This window comes from Bos mutus, chromosome 6 (genome assembly GCF_027580195.1).
Source record: "Bos mutus isolate GX-2022 chromosome 6, NWIPB_WYAK_1.1, whole genome shotgun sequence".
In the NCBI taxonomy this organism is placed as follows: domain Eukaryota; kingdom Metazoa; phylum Chordata; class Mammalia; order Artiodactyla; family Bovidae; genus Bos; species Bos mutus.
This window is the reverse complement of record NC_091622.1, coordinates 98,869,272-98,887,660: the sequence shown is the minus strand read 5'-3', so window position 1 is coordinate 98,887,660 and position 18,389 is coordinate 98,869,272.

Genomic DNA, 18,389 nt, shown 5'->3' with positions numbered 1-18,389 from the left:
ACCTTCCCCACCCAGAGATTGAACCCATGTCTCCTGAATTGCAGGCAGATTCTTTACCAACTGAGCTGCCACGGAAGCCCCATATTCAGACCTAACAAGACCCAGGAAGCTCTAGCTTCCCCAGGGACTAGGTAACACAACCAGGAAATATCAGGTTGTTAATATCCCAATGTAAGAACCTTGACCAATGAAAATTAGGAGACAGAAAGGAGCCAGTGGACATACACTTGCCCTTTTTTTCTCTGACAGACTTCTAATACACAGTGGTGACTATCTTCTCTGTAGTTGGATAGGGAGCTATCTGACATGATTAAGCTTTGGGTGATGCTGTATCAACTTCATAATGTACCATCTTGTACATGCTTTTCTGTCTAGCTTCATTTTTTTTTTCACCTCCCTCTTGCTTCTCTGAGATCATGCCTTCAATAAAGCATTATTACTAAGATTTACTAGGGACCCAGGCAAAGCCACTAGTGTCTGCTAAAAATGATTAAGGTCTGGTATTAAAATAATCTGGTAGCTTTCTCATGGCTAAATAATATTCTATTGTAGGTAAATATCATATCTTCTTTATTCATTCAGCTGTAGATGGGTACTCACGGTAATTCTGTGAGGCACTAAAGGTGCTAGCTAACACTACAATACCAGAATAACACTAGAATACCAGGCCACCTGACCTGCCTCTTGAGAAACCTGTATGCAGGTCAGGAAGCAACAGTTAGAACTGGACATGGAACAACAGACTGGTTCCAAATAGGAAAATGAGTATGTCAAAGCTGTATATTGTCACCTTGCTTATTTAACTTACATGAAGAGTACATCATGAGAAACGCTGGACTGGAAGAAACACAAGCTGGAATCAAGATTGCCAGGAGAAATATCAATAACCTCAGATATGCAGATGACATCACCCTTATGGCAGAAAGGGAAGAGGAACTAAAAAGCCTCTTGATGAAAGTGAAAGTGGAGAGTGAAAAGGTTGGCTTAAAGCTCAACTTTTAGAAAAGGAAGATCATGGAATCCGATCCCATCACTTCATGGGAAACAGATGGGGAAACAGTGTCAGACTTTATTTGTTTGGGCTCCAAAATCACTGCAAATGGTGACTGCAGCCATGAAATTAAAAGACGCTTACTCCTTGGAAGGAAAGTTATGACCAACATAGATAGCATATTCAAAAGCAGAGACATTACTTTGCCAACAAAGGTCCGTCTAGTCAAAGCTATGGTTTTTCCAGTAGTTATGTATGGATGTGAGAATTGGACTGTGAAGAAAGCTGAGTGCTGAAGAATTGATGCTTTTGAACTGTGGTGTTGGAGAAGACTCTTGAGAGTCCCTTGGACTGCAAGGAGATCCAACCAGTCCATTCTGAAGGAGATCAGCCCTGGGATTTCTTTGGAAGGAATGATGCTAAAGCTGAAAGTCCAGTACTTTGGCCACCTCATGCGAAGAGTTGACTCATTGGAAAAGACTCTGATGCTGGGAGGGATTGGGGGCAGGAGGAGAAGGGGACGACAGAGGATGAGATGGCTGGATGGCATCACTGACTCAATGGACATGAGTTTGAGTGAACTCCGGGAGTTGGTGATGGACAGGGAGGCTTGGCGTGCTGTGATTCATGGGGTGGCAAAGAGTCGGACACGACTGAGTGACTGAACTGAACTGAACACTACAATGGCAACCACATGGCAGCGTGTAAATGTATCAAATTGCCATGCTGTGCACCTTAAATATACACAATCGTTTCTTTAGTTGTTAAGTTGTGTCCGACTCTTTTGCAGCCTCGTGGACTGTACCCGCCAGGCTCCTCTTTTGATGATATTTCCCAGGCAAGAATACTGAAGTGGGTTGCCATTTCCTTCTCAAAATATACAAAATATTATATGTCAAATATACTTTAATAAAAAATAATATGCTGGCTGAGGTCATCATTGGATATATTTTTAGTAGTTCCTTGCTCTATCATATACACACTCACTCACACACACACACACACACACACACGCATACATACAACTAAAACCCAAACTAACAAACAGCAAATCAAGACAAAAATCTCTATACAAAGAGGAGTAAGGATTTAATAAACCTTACTTTGTATGTCATATGATTATCCTGTTTCCTTTGAGGGTTCAATATGGCCCCATGTCAAACAATTGACAATAGGAAAGGTGATGGACAGGGAGGCTTGGCGTGCTGTGATTCATGGTGGCAAAGAGTCGGACACGACTGAGTGACTGAACTGAACTGAACACTACAATGGCAACCACATGGCAGCGTGTAAATGTATCAAATTGCCATGCTGTGCACCTTAAATATACACAATCGTTTCTTTAGTTGTTAAGTTGTGTCCGACTCTTTTGCAGCCTCGTGGACTGTACCTGCCAGGCTCCTCTTTTGATGATATTTCCCAGGCAAGAATACTGAAGTGGGTTGCCATTTCCTTCTCCAAAATATACAAAATATTATATGTCAAATATACTTTAATAAAAAATAATATGCTGGCTGAGGTCATCATTGGATATATTTTTAGTAGTTCCTTGCTCTATCATATACACACTCACTCACACACACACACACACACGCATACATACAACTAAAACCCAAACTAACAAACAGCAAATCAAGACAAAAATTTATACAAAGAGGAGTAAGGATTTAATAAACCTTACTTTTAGAAAATGAAGATCATGGAATCCGATCCCATCACTTCATGGGAAACAGATGGGGAAACAGTGTCAGACTTTATTTGTTTGGGCTCCAAAATCACTGCAAATGGTGACTGCAGCCATGAAATTAAAAGACGCTTACTCCTTGGAAGGAAAGTTATGACCAACATAGATAGCATATTCAAAAGCAGAGACATTACTTTGCCAACAAAGGTCCGTCTAGTCAAAGCTATGGTTTTTCCAGTAGTTATGTATGGATGTGAGAATTGGACTGTGAAGAAAGCTGAGTGCTGAAGAATTGATGCTTTTGAACTGTGGTGTTGGAGAAGACTCTTGAGAGTCCCTTGGACTGCAAGGAGATCCAACCAGTCCATTCTGAAGGAGATCAGCCCTGGGATTTCTTTGGAAGGAATGATGCTAAAGCTGAAAGTCCAGTACTTTGGCCACCTCATGCGAAGAGTTGACTCATTGGAAAAGACTCTGATGCTGGGAGGATTGGGGCAGGAGGAGGAGAAGGGGACGACAGAGGATGAGATGGCTGGATGGCATCACTGACTCAATGGACATGAGTTTGAGTGAACTCCGGGAGTTGGTGATGGACAGGGAGGCTTGGCGTGCTGTGATTCATGGGGTGGCAAAGAGTCGGACACGACTGAGTGACTGAACTGAACTGAACACTACAATGGCAACCACATGGCAGCGTGTAAATGTATCAAATTGCCATGCTGTGCACCTTAAATATACACAATCGTTTCTTTAGTTGTTAAGTTGTGTCCGACTCTTTTGCAGCCTCGTGGACTGTACCCGCCAGGCTCCTCTTTTGATGATATTTCCCAGGCAAGAATACTGAAGTGGGTTGCCATTTCCTTCTCCAAAATATACAAAATATTATATGTCAAATATACTTTAATAAAAAAATAATATGCTGGCTGAGGTCATCATTGGATATATTTTTAGTAGTTCCTTGCTCTATCATATACACACTCACTCACACACACACACACACACACACGCATACATACAACTAAAACCCAAACTAACAAACAGCAAATCAAGACAAAAATCTCTATACAAAGAGGAGTAAGGATTTAATAAACCTTACTTTGTATGTCATATGATTATCCTGTTTCCTTTTGAGGGTTCAATATGGCCCCATGTCAAACAATTGACAATAGGAAAAACAAAAAGCAAGAGAGTTCAAGAAAAACATCTATTTCTGCTTTATTGACTATGCCAAAGCCTTTGACTGTGTGGATCACAATAAACTGTAGAAAATTCTGAAAGAGATGGGAATAACAGACCACCTGACCTGCCTCTTGAGAAACGTGTATGCAAGTCAGGAAGCAACAGTTAGAACTGGACATGGAACAACAGACTGGTTCCAAATAGGAAAAGGAGTACATCAAGGCTGTATATTGTCACCCTGCTTATTTAACTTATATGCAGAGTACATCATGAGAAACACTGGACTGGAGGAAGCACAAGCTGGAATCAAGACTGCTGGGAGAAATATCAATAACCTCAGATATGCAGATGATACCACCCTTATGGCAGAAAGTGAAGAGGAACTAAAAGCCTCTTGATGAAAGTGAAAGTGGAGTGAAAAAGTTGGCTTAAAGCTCAACATTCAGAAAAGGAAGATCATGGCATCCAGTCCCACCACTTCATGGGAAATAGATGGGGAAACAGTGGAAAGTGTCAGACTTTATTTTTCTGGGCTCCCAAATCACTACAGATGGTGACTGCAGCCATGAAATTAAAAGACGCTTAATCCTTGGAAGGAAAGTTATGACCAACCTAGATAACATATTGAAAAGCAGAGACATTACTTTGCCAACAAAGGTCCATCTAGTCAAGGCTATGGTTTTTCCAGTGGTCATGTATGGATGTGAGAGTTGGACTGTGAAGAAAGCTGAGTGCTGAAGAATTGATGCTTTTGAACTGTGGTGTTGGAGAAGACTCTTGAGAGTCCCTTGGACTGCAAGGAGATCCAACCAGTGTATTCTAAAGGAGATCAGTCCTGGGTGTTCTTTGGAAGGAATGATGGTAAAGCTGAAAGTCCAGTACTTTGGCCACCTCATGCGAAGAGTTGACTCATTGGAAAACAGTCTGATGCTGGGAGAGATTGAGGGCAGGAGGAGAAGGGGACGACAGAGAATGAGATGGCTGGATGGCATCACCAACTCGATGGACGTGAGTTTGAGTGAACTCCGAGTTTGGTGATGGACAGGGAGGCTTGGTGTGCTGCAATTCATGGGGTCACAAAGAGTCAGACATGACTGAGCAACCGAACTGAACTGATAAGCATATGTAAACACTCACAAAATAACTGTAATATTTGTACAGTTAAGCCTTCAACAGTTTATAGACAATGAATAATATGGTTTGTCAAATTTCTTCATCCTGCTATTAAAGCCACTAACAGTGGTAATAAGAACTTTAGTGTGGGATTAGATGAGGAAGATGGGTTGCTCTAAAAGTTAAATTTCAGAAAATTATTCAGTTCAGTTTAGTCGCTCAGTTGTGTCTGACTCTTTGCAACCCCATATACCACAGCATGCCAGGCCTCCCTGTCCATCACCAACTCCTGGAGTCCACCCAAACTCATGTTCGTTGAGTTGGTGATACCATCCAACCATCTCATCCTCTGTTATACCCTTCTCCTCCTGCCTTCAGTCTTTCCCGGCATCAGGGTCTTTTCAAATGAATCAGCTCTTCGCAATTGGTGGCCAAAGTATTGAAGTTTCAGCTTCAACATCAGTTCTTCTAATGAACATCCAGGACTGATCTCCTTTGGATGGACTGGTTGGATCTCTTTGCAGTCCAAGGGACTCTAAAGAGTCTTCTCCAACACCACAGCTCAAAAGCATCAATTCTTTGGCATTCAGCTTTCTTTATAGTCCAACTCTCACATCCATACATAACTACTGGAAAAACCATAGCCTTGACTAGATGGAACTTTATTGGCAAAGTAATGTCTCTGGTTTTTAATATGCTGTGTAAGTTAGCCATAACTTTCCTTCCAAGGAGTAAGTTTCTTTCAAAATTATTGCTGTTATTCTAATCACTGCTTGTTTCTCCTGGGCCATGAGGCTGTCCCATGAGCAGCTCAAGGAACTCACAGAGGGAAGGACATTTATTACCATAGATATAATTATTCAAAATAATGTTCATTGAGAAATTAAATCTCCTTTTAAAAGACAAGGCAAGGCAATTAACCATCCTTCTTTAACACACAGCCTACAAGGTGTACAGCCTTAAAGAGGCCACACACAGTTCCCAGGCTACCTAAGCCAGGCTCTGTTCCCTCTTACTGCCTTTTGGTCCTGAAAACCATTAATCCTATTAATTGCATATCAAAGACCGGTAGCAATTCTACAAATGAGTAAACACAGAGATAAAAGTGTAATCAGACTAGTCCAGCAAATTGGATTCAGGTCTTCATTGAACAATCCTGTTTCAATTCAGCAATTTTATTATCACTGTTACTGGAACAAATCACTTTATTAAACAGAAGAAGCTTTTGTGGAGAAATTTCTTCTCATGGCCAACATTATGAAGCTCTCGAACATAAAAACAGCACTTATGCTTGTCAAGGGATTTCTTTAAGCAATTCAACTAATGGCTAGTGACAGGTAGGACTTGAATGTTCATTCAAGCCTTCCATTTTGCTAGGCAGCTGTATTTTTTTTTTTTTCCATTCTAAGGGAAAAAAGCACTCTTTTGATGCTTTTAGTGGAATTAATATTTTCAGTAAGGAGTTTGCTGACAAGAGGATCTCTCTCTCTGTCTCTTCCTCCCTCCCATATGCTCTTCCCTCCTACCTCCCTCCCATCCCTCCCTCCCTCGTTCTTTTCCTCCTATTCCCCCTCCTTCTCTGAAGGGCAGTGGAGTTTGAGGAAGGAGAGCATCGCAGAATAAGATGGTATTTATTTGGATTTAATTGAGGCAGATCATTCTGTAGAAAATTTTGCACAAGGACCTTTGAAATATTAAAACAACTCATCCTACTGTTATGCTAGAAAATGAACAAACTGGAAGCGGTCAACCTCAACCTTCCTTTGTAAATTTCCTTTCCTGGGTAAGTAGGGCTCCAAGGAGTCAAGACCAGGGGCAGTAGTGGAGTTTGGCTTGTGAGTTGTGGGAACAGAGCCAAGGGCATCAGAGATAGAATCCCAGGGAAAAGTAGGCTCAGAACTCATGATACAGGTTTAAAATGCTGCCCAGTAGAACTTCCTGCACTGATAGAAACATTCTCCATCCGAGCTGTTCAGTGTAGTCACCAGCCACATGTGGCTGTTAATGTCTCTAGATGTGGCTCATGTAATTGACAATTTAACTTTAGTCTCATTTAATGTTATTTAATTTAACATTTGATCACTACATGTGGCTTGTGGCTCTCACATGTCTGAAGTATGAGGACTATGAGGTCTGAGCTGTGAAAGCTTCCTTCTAAGGGAAAGGTCTCCAACAAGGTTTGGCAAGTGAAATATTCTCTTGAATAGTGAAATATTCAAGAGAACGGTTGAAACAAATCAGTAGAAACTGAAAAACAGTCCCATATGAAGTAGTGACATTTGGTCATTGATTAAAATATACTTCTCTCAAAAAAAAAAATAAAATAAAATATACTTCTCTCGATGTTAATAAATAATCCTGAACAGACTACAATACCTCCCTTATGATCATGTGTGTATGTGTACACGTGCATGCACATTCAGTACTGTCTGAGTTTTTGGGGCTCCCCTTGACTGTAGCCTGCTAGGCTCCACTGTCCATGGAATTTCCCAGCAAGAATACTGGAGTGGGCTGCCATTTCCTACTGAAGGAGATCTTCCCAACCCAGGGATCGAACCTTTGTCTCTTGCATCTCCTCCATTGATCACAGCCTTAATAAACTGAATTTCCTAAAAGTGCTATTCTAAAAACAAACAAAAAAAGCTGTTCCACCATGGATACTGGGCCAATACAAATTGCTATAAACTTTATATAAATAATCAAAAGGGGTTTTTTTGTAAATCAATAAATTTGGTAAATTATTAATGGAATGTTTGACAAGTTGAAATTTCAATGAATGGGCCATTCTGCAAATTGCTTTATGTGGATATGGCAGCTCTCTGCCTCCTCGTCCTCTTCTACATGTTCCAGTATGTTCAAGCTGCATGGAACAGTCCCTCGGGTATAGGAGAGCCTGTCTCATTCCATCCTTCTTCATTGGGGAAACTCCCACACATCATTAAGATGCAAATAGATATCACTTCCTCTAACAGTCCTCTCAGATTTCTTCACCCCATGCCCACTGGCAGAGTTAACTGATAATTTCTGTGGGTTTCCAGAGGGAGTAGCAACTGTGAGGATGATGGAAGTTTGGAACTTTTGATGATGTTTCTGCCTAATAAGGGAGAATCTGCCTAAGAACAAAGACAGGGGAACTCAGCGAAGAGATGGAGAAAAAGAGACAGGTTGTTTACATAAATATCTTAGCATGTAGATCTCGCTATACTTACTCAGCCTTACACTTCTGTAGTTACTTTCTCATTACAGGAAACTTAGAAAGGATGACTTCATAGGGCGGTAGAGGACTTCCTGAGACATTAAGAGTTGTTGGCTCTTATGATGACCTTTCCCCATGTTTGATGTGCTCAGGGTGAACCCTGTCTCATAAAGAGGCCAAAGGACAGAGTAAAACATCCTTCAGTGGTGGACCCACCAGCTCTGAGCTGCCTGGTGTTGCCATAAAGGGAAGGCAAGTTGTTCCACCCAGGCCAGTGCTGGGTGGCTTTGAGGCAGAATTTGACCCTGGGTCAAAGAACTGTTAAAATGGTCCAGATGGGAGGGAAGGCGCCAAGATGGCGGAGGAGTAGGACGGGAAAACACTTTCTCCCCACAAATTCATCAAAAGAGCATTTAAACGCCGAGTAAATTCCACAAAACAACTTCTGAATGCCGGCAGGGACATCAGGCACCCAGAAAAGCAACCCAACTCCTCGAAAGGAGGTAGGAAAAAAATTAAAGACAATAAAAGAGACAAAGAGGGAGGGACGGAGTTCCGTCCGGGAAGGGAGTCTTAAAAAAGAGAGAAGTTTCCAAACACCAGGAAACCTTCTCACTGCGAAATCCGTGCGAGCTTTGGAAGCACAGAGGACAACATAACAGGGAGAAAAAATAAATAAACAATTAAAACTGCAGATTGCGAGCCCTGATAACTCCTCCAGCGGAGAAGCAGCGCAGACGCCCTGCATCCGCCATTAGCAAGGGGGGCTGGGCAGGGAGGCGCGCACGGGCTGCATCGCTTAGAGTAAGAATCTGGCCCGAATACCTGAGCGCTATCTGAGCGAAATAATTTGGGCTAGCAAACCAGACTGTGGGATATCTACCATGCGAAAAGCCAGCCTAACCTAAGACACACGCCAGCCCAGTTAAACAGAGGTAGCCGGCTGCAAACCTTCCCCCTCCGCTGACAGGCAACCAGAGCCGAAGGGGGCAATCGCAGCCCCAGAGACATTATCTATAAAACTGGCTTCTTTGCTAACTAAAACTTATTGGGGGTCTGGACGGTCAACATCTGCCTGAGAAGGTGCGCGGTTTTACACCCAGATAACCAAGTGGCGGGAGGCGATAAGTCGCAGCATTGGCGCTCGCCAAACACCTCATCACCTGAGCTGCACGGACCTGGGAAGAGCACAAACGCAGCCCCAGCTGAGTCTGCGCCTCTGAGGACTACCTGAGTGCCTGAACCTGAGCGGCTTGGACCTGGGAGGTGCATGCAACCCAGGGCCAGCCTCGGATTGTTCCCGGGAACAACCTAGAGCCTGAGCAGTGTGGGCAGGAGGCTACACGCACCGTGAGCGGGCAGACCCAGTGTGGCTGAGGCACTGCGGCGCGCGCCAGTGTCATTTGTTAGCAGCATCCCTCCTCCCTCCCCATAGCGCGACTGAACAAAGAGAAGAAATACAGCTCCACCCACCAGAACACCGACACAAGCTTCCCTAACCAGGAAACCTTGACAAGCCACCTCTACATACCCACACACAGCGAGGAAACGCCACAGTAAAGAGAACTCCACAAACTGCCAGAATACAGAAAGGACTCCCAAACTCAGCAATTTAAACAAGATGAAGAGACAGAGGAATACCCAGCAGATAAAGGAACAGGATAAATGCCCACCAAACCAAACAAAAGAGGAAGAGATAGGGAATCTACCTGATAAAGAATTCCAAATAATGATAGTGAAATTGATCCAAAATCTTGAAATTAAATGGAATCACAGATAAATAGCCTGGAGACAAGGATTGAGAAGATGCAAGAAAGGTTTAACAAGGACCTAGAAGAAATAAAAAAAAGAGTCAATATATAATGAATAATGCAATAAATGAAATTAAAAACACTCTGGAGCCAACAAATAGTAGAATAACAGAGGCAGAAGATAGGATTAGTGAATTAGAAGATAGAATGGTAGAAATAAATGAATCAGAGAGGATAAAAGAAAAACGAATTAAAAGAAATGAGGACAATCTCAGAGACCTCCAGGACAATATTAAACGCTACAACATTCGAATCATAGGGGTTCCAGAAGAAGAAGACAAAAAGAAAGACCATGAGAAAATACTTGAGGAGATAATAGTTGAAAACTTCCCTAAAATGGGGAAGGAAATAATCACCCAAGTCCAAGAAACCCAGAGAGTCCCAAACAGGATAAACCCAAGGAGAAACACCCCAAGACACATATTAAATCAAATTAACAAAGATCAAACACAAAGAACAAATATTAAAAGCAGCAAGGGAAAAACAACAAATAACACACAAGGGAATTCCCATAAGGATAACAGCTGATCTTTCAATAGAAACTCTTCAAGCCAGGAGGGAATGGCAAGACATACTTAAAATGATGAAAGAAAATAACCTACAGCCCAGATTATTGTACCCAGCAAGGATCTCATTCAAGTATGAAGGAGAAATCAAAAGCTTTTCAGACAAGCAAAAGCTGAGAGAATTCTGCACCACCAAACCAGCTCTCCAACAAATACTAAAGGATATTCTCTAGACAGGAAACACAAAAATGGTGTATAAACTCAAACCTAAAACAATAAAGTAAATGGCAACGGGATCATACTTATTAGTAATTACCTTAAACGTAAATGGGTTGAATGCCCCAACAAAAGACAAAGACTGGCTGAATGGATACAAAAACAAGACCCTACATATGTTGTCTACAAGAGACCCACCTCAAAACAGGGGACACATACAGACTGAAAGTGAAGGGCTGGAAAAAGATTTTCCATGCAAATTGGGACCAAAAGAAAGCAGGAGTCACAATACTCGTGTCAGATAAATTAGACTTTAAAACAAAGGCTGTGAAAAGAGACAAAGAAGGTCACTACATAATGATCAAAGGATCAATCCAAGAAGAAGATATAATAATTATAAATATATATCCACCCAACATGGGAGCACCGCAGTATGTAAGACAAATCCTAACAAGTATGAAAGGAGAAATTAACAATAACACAATAATAGTGGGAGACTTTAATACCCCACTCACACTTATGGATAGATCAACTAAATAGAAAATTAACAAGGAAAAAAAAAAACATGTATCTATAAAGCTCACTAAAAAAAGCACAGTAAAATGAGGTATGGCAATAAAAGGCATTAAATTTATCAAATAAAAAAAAATAAATAAATAAAGTGCTGAAAAATTAAAAAAATAAATAAATAAAATGATAGTTGTAATTATTCTGTTGGTATAGAAAGTTGTTTGCAATAAAAAAAAAAAAAAAAAAAAAAAAAAAAAAAAAAAAATGGTCCAGATGAAGGAAGTGGTATGCAGCTGGACTGCAGTTATTCTGGCAGACTGAATGGGAGCTAAAGAGAGAAAGGTGAGGGACCTTGCTGGTCCAGTGGTTAAGCCTTTGACTTCATATGCAGTGGGTACAGGTTCAATCTCCAGTCTGAGAGCTTAGATCCCACAGGGCTTGCAGCCAAAAAAACATAAAGCAGAAGCAATGTTGTGACAAATTCAATGAAGACTTTAAAACTGGTTCACATCAAAAGAACTTAAAAAAAAGAACAAGAGAGAAAGGTGAGAGAAACTGCCTACATCTGAAGTACTCTTTTTTGTTCTTAATTCTTATATTTGAACTTCTGTCATTGTCAATACCTTTGCTAATTTCCAAATGCTGTCATGTGGTGGGAGCAATGCCTTAAAACAACCCACAGGGGTGCCTTTCCCAAAGACATCTCAGGGGTAACTTTCCTAAAGGTACCTTGGCCTTGTAAAAGGCACCAAGCTTTGGAATCTCTCTACATCTGGTTTCAAAGTCCAGATCTTCTTCTTAGGCAAGATGTTTAATTTCTTTCTTTCACCTGTAAAATGGAGTGGTGATAATACTACTTTGCAGTGTTGTTTGAAGATTAAATGAAAAAATGCAAGAGAAGAAGCTATAAAAGCATTATATGGAATAGAATGCTAGATTTTTAATTAAAAAAATAGATATGCAACAAAGGTTTACTGTATAGCACAGGGAACTATTGTCAATATCTTGTAATAATCTATAACAGAAAATTATCTAAAAAATAATGTATGTGTATATGTAAAACTGAATCAACTTGCTGGGCACCTGAAACACTGTAATTATGCTTCAATAAAATCTATATATTAGGAAAAAATACCTCTTTACAATAAAAAAAAACACTATATGTTATTATGTTACTATTCCCAGTTTCTTGCAGCTCCAGTAAATAGAGTCTGTTACACTTACTGTGTACAGGCTCTATGCTGCATACATAGTCCCTATACAGATTGTTTACTGAGGGCAGTTTCTTCCATGGGAAACTTTCCCTACAAGTTTCAAACAGACATAAGGGAGAAAGCTCTTGGATTTTAGTGATTTGCACTAGAGTGTGAATGACTGATAGATTTCCTCTAACTGTTTCCAGTGAGGTTTAATTTTTAAAACTGAGCTATAATCAACATGTGGCATAATATTAGCTTCAGATGTACAACAATTCAATATTTGTATATATTGTAAAATGATCGCCACAATAAGTCTAGTTATATCCATCACCACACATAGTTACAAATTTTTTTCTAGTGATAAGAACTTTTAAGATTACTCTCTTATCAACCTCAGGTATATAGTATTATTAATTGTATAATATGTCTTATCATGCTGTACAATAAATCCTCCAAGCCTTAAGTATTTTTAACCGAAAGTTTATACCATTTGACTTCATTCATTTCACCCACTCCCCCCACCTCCCACCTCTAACTACTATCAGTCCATTTTCTGTATCTATGAGTTCAATTTTTCTTGTTCAATTCCACATGTAAGTGAGTTCATATGGTGCCTATCTTTTTCTGCTAATTTCACTTAGCACAGTGCCCTCAAGGTCCATCCATGCTGTCACAAATGACAAGATTTATTTTTTGTATTTATTTGTCTGCACCAGGTCTTATCTTAGTTGCAGCAGTTCAGTTCAGTTCAGTCGCTCAGTCGTGTCCGACTCTTTGCGACCCCATGAATCGCAGCACGCCAGGCCTCCCTGTCCATCACCAACTCCCGGAGTTCACTCGAACTCATGTCCATCGAGTCAGTGATGCCATCCAGCCATCTCATCCTCTGTCGTCCCCTTCTCCTCCTGCCCCCAATCCCTCCTGGCATCAGAATCTTTTCCAATGAGTCAATTCTTCGCATGAGGTGGCCAAAGTACTAGAGTTTCAGTTTCAGCATCATTCCTTCCAAAGAACATCCAGGACTGATCTCCTTTAGAATGGACTGGTTAGATCTCCTTGCAGTCCAAGGGACTCTCAAGAGTCTTCTCCAACACCACAGTTCAAAAGCATCAATTCTTCAGTGCTCAGCTTTCACAGTCCAACTCTCACATCCATACATGACCACTGGAAAAACCATAGCCTTGACTAGATGGACCTTTGTTGGCAAAGTAATGTCTCTGCTTTTCAATACGCTATCTAGGTTGGTCATAACTTTCCTTCCAAGGAGTAATCATCTTTTAATTTCATGGCTGCAATCACCATCTGCAGTGATTTTGGAGTCCAAACAAATAAAGTCTGACACTGTTTCCACTGTTTCCCCATCTATTTCCCATGAAGTGTTGGGACCAGATGCCATGATCTTCGTTTTCTGAATGTTGAGCTTTAAGCCAACTTTTTCACTCTCCTCTTTCACTTTCATCAAGAGGCTTTTGAGTTCCTTTTCACTTTCTGCCATAAGGGTGGTGTCATCTGCATATCTGAGGTTATTGATCTTTCTCCCAGCAATCTTGATTGCAGCTTGTGCTTCTTCCAGTCCAGTATTTCTCATGATGTACTCTGCATGTAAGTTAAATAAGCGGGGTGACAATATACAGCCTTGACGTACTCCTTTTTCTATTTGGAACCAGTCTGTTGTTCCATGATCAGTTATAACTATTGCTTTCTGACCTGCATACGCGTTTCTCAAGAGGCAGATCAGGTGGTTTGGTATTCCCACGTCTTTCAGAATTTTCCACAGTTTATTGTGATCCACACAGTCAAAGGCTTTGGCATAGTCAATAAAGCAGAAATAGATGTTTTTCTTGAACTCTCTTGCTTTTTTGATGATCCAGTGGATGTTGGCAATTTGATCTCTGGTTCCTCTGCTTTTTCTAAAACCAGCTTGAACATCAGGAAGTTCATGGTTCACGTGTTGCTGAAGCCTGGCTTGAAGAATTTTGAGCATTACTTTACTAGCGTGTGAGATGAGTGCAATTGTGCAGTAGTTTGAGCATTCTTTGGCATTGCCTTTCTTTGGGATTGGAATGAAAACTGTGGCCGGTTTTCATTTGGAATGAAAACTGTTTTCCAGTCCTGTGGCCACTGCTGAGTTTTCCAAATTTGCTGGCATATTGAGTGCAGCACTTTCATAGCATCATCTTTCAGGATTTGAAATAGCTCAACTGGAATTCCATCACCTCCACTAGCTTTGTTCGTAGTGATGCTTTCTAAGGCCCACTTGACTTCACATTCCAGGATGTCTGGCTCTAGGTCAGTGATCACACCATCGTGATTATCTTGGTCATGAAGATCTTTTTTGTATAGTTCTTCTGTGTATTCTTGCCACCTCTTCTTAATATCTTCTGCTTCTGTTAGGTCCATACCGTTTCTGTCCTTTATCGAGCCCATCTTTGCATGAAATGTTCCCTTGGTATCTCTAATTTTCTTGAAGAGATATCTAATCTTTCCCATTCTGTTGTTTTCCTCTATTTCTTTGTATTGATTGCTGAGGAAGGCTTTCTTATTTCTTAGTTCCAGCAAGAGAGATCTAGATCCTTGACCAGGGCCTGAGGTTAGAGTCCCTGCAGTGGAAGCATGGAGTCTTACCCACTGGACCACCAGGGAAGCCCAAGATTTCTTTCTTTATTATGGCTGGACAATATTCCACTGTATGTATATATACCGCATTTTCTTTCTCCATTTATCCATTGACGAATAGTTAGATTGTTTCAATGTCATTGCTATTGTAAATAATTCTGCAGTGAACATAGGGGTGAAAGTACCTTTTTGAGTTAATGCTTTTGCTTTCTTGGTATAAATTCTCAGAAGTGGAGTTGCTGGATTAGACTCTGGTGGCTCAGACAGTGAAGAGTCTGCCTGCAGTTCAGAAGACCTGAGTTTGATCCCTGGGTTGGGAAGATCCCCTAGAGAAGTAAATGGCTACCCACTTCAGCATTCTTACCTGAAGGATCCCATGGACAGAGGAGCCTGGTGGGCTACAGTCCATGGGGTTGCAAAGAGTTGGACATGACTTAGCAAATAAACAATAGCAACATGATAATTCTATTTTTAAGTTTTTGAGGAACCTCCATACTGTTTTCCATAGTGGCTCTAGAAATAATTGATTTGGGCAAATACTAAGCATAGCCAGTGATGTGAATGCCATATTGAAGTTGTAATTTATTACAGCAACTGTTCACTTATTCATTCATTCAGTTCTCGAATGTGTGTGTATGTATGTGTGTGTGTATGTGTGGACAAGAGGGTGAAGGAGTTACTAGAGGAGATAGGACACTTTGACTTGGCTTTCAAATGATTTAACTTTCAGTTTTGAAAACCTTCCAAGTATTGTGTGATGCAGACCTCCTTAATCTACCTGTAAGCCTCATGGTATCTTGGAAGATGGCATCAAGGATGATGTGAGGGTGAAAGGTACCTTCTGCACAGATTACTTGGTGTTAGGAAGAGAGAAAGAAAGAAAAGAAAGAGAAAGAAGAGTAAAGAAGAAGGAAGTGAAATGCTATTATAGTTTTTACTTTGTTAAAATGGTTGGCTGTGCCCTCAAAGCATGTGGTAGTGCCCTCGACCTGCATTTCTTCTAAGCAGCTGCAGTGAGTCGGCCCCTTGCTGGCCTAGAGCGGAACCCCTGAGGCTGGGCTCTGCAATCTGAGAAGTTCCAGTGGCGGTGAGGCAGGCAACTGCCTGTTCAACTTGCCCTGGTACCTTCTGGCTTACTCCCTAAGCAACTGAGAGCTTGTTTCCTGCTGAGCAACCAAGGACTGCTTTCTCAACAATTTATTCAACATTTTTATTAGTGCCGGCAGCGTATCAAGTCCACTACTTAACTGCCTTTAGGAACATTACAGTTCAAAATACCGGCACTGACTGAGAATCAGGTGCCATCAAAAGAATTCATTCATTCATTCAATGAACTTTTATCAAAAAATATTCTGTGCCAGGCGTTGATCTGCAGGTTATTTAAGGTCTCCTAGGTGCACTAAATGTGTTTCGTTTTGATGATATGAACATTTTATTTATTTTTTTTTATCATCCTCAGACTTTTTATGTGATTTGTTCTTTATCACAAAAAACCTTTTCTCTTTTCCCCCCTGTATATCCCCTGCCAACATTTCCCCAATTATCCAAAAACTTAAATTTTCTTCTGTCAGTTTTTTTCTGGAAGTACATTAGGTTCACTATAGCTCTGCATTCAGTGAAGGGGTGAGAAATTAAAGCAATGTGCCTGATTAGAGGAGCTTTTAAAAACTCTACTGTTTGGGGATGGTCATATAATTTCCAGATTTTCACCAAGGAAATGGAATTAAAATGAAGGTCATCATTTAACTGAAACAAAATTCATTCCTTTTGTACCTCATCAGCTACTAATTAATGAGACTCTCATGAGTCCTGAACAATCCTATAGATTAGGGGCTCTTGTCAGCATGCACACAGATTGGAATCCATAAAAAGCCCACTCTCCCAGAGATGGCCGGGTAGCAGTCCTGGGCTTGCCAAGTCTCTGTTATGGAGGATTTATTTAAAGATACTTTTTAAAGCGTTTCCTCCTTTACAATGAAGACTTTTCTGTGTGTATTTCAGTAGACAATTAAAATCCCATCCATAATATTTTCAGAATCTTTCCCTCATTAAAATGACTTGGCTTGAGAGCTAGTTGGCATTGCAGTCTCTGATTACAGAAGGAAAAGCTGTGAGGAAAAACAGCTATGTAGAAATGAGTTTCCACTGAGGATAACACCTTGCCCCGGTTTGGGGTGAGGACTGGATTTAGGGGTGGGTGGGCATGAAACCTGGGAGAGAGGTCTCTCCTTACCTCTTGTTCTTGTCCCTTTTTGGAGTAACTCTTGGGGTCTTGGAAAAATAGGAATTTGTCCTGGGAATCTGAAATGTAACATCCATTTTTTTCCTCTTTTTTTTTTCTTCTGTGCCACTATTTTTATGAGTTTGTAGGCTTGTGGGTCATTTTTAATTTTCTCTTGTTTGTTGCCCTTTGTTTCAGGATTCCAAAGCAAAATCCTGAAGTTATTGTGATCTAAAGTTTGGCATTTGTAGTCCACTGAAATTTTGGAGAAAATTTGACACACACACACTATATATATATATATATATATACACACACACACACATATGAAAAATGAAAGGGTTAGTCACTCAGTCATGTCCAACTCTTTGTGACCCCATGGGCTGTAGTCTGTCAGGCTCCTCTGTCCATGGAATTCTTGGACAAGAGGCAATTCAGGCAAGAATATTGGAGTGGGTAGCCATTTCCTTCTCTAGGGGATCTTCCTGACCCAGGGATCGAACCCGGGCCTCTTGCATTGTAGGCAGAATCTTTACCACTGACCAACCGGGGAAGCCCATGTATCTGTCTTTCTCTCTATATAGATAGATAGCACTGTGGTAGTAGCTGAGATTTAAAAGGTTTTTGTCTTTCACCTCTAGTAGTAGCTCTGCTCCATCCGCAGCCTCTTTTTACCCCATTTTATTGAGATATAATTAACATAGAACATTGTCCAGGTTTTAAGTGTATAGCCTGTTGATCTATGTCTATATTGTGAAATGGTTAACACAATAAGGTTAGTTAACACATTCATTATCTCACATTATTATTTTTTTGTGGTGAGAACATTTCAGGTTTACTCTCTTAAATTTCAAGTAAATAATACTTGTTTCAATGAGTTCCACATGTAAGTGAGATCATATAGTATTTGTCTTCCTCTGTCTGGCTTATTTCACTCAACCTAATACTCTCCAGGTTCATTTACGTTGTTGCAAATGGCAGGATTTCCTTCTGTTTTGTGGTAGAATAATATTCCATTGTGAATATATATATATATAAATATATGTATATATTTGCTTGAGAAATATATATACACACCACATCTTATTTATCCATTCATCTGCTGTTGGACACTTGGACTCTTTCTGTGCTTTGGCTATTGTGAATA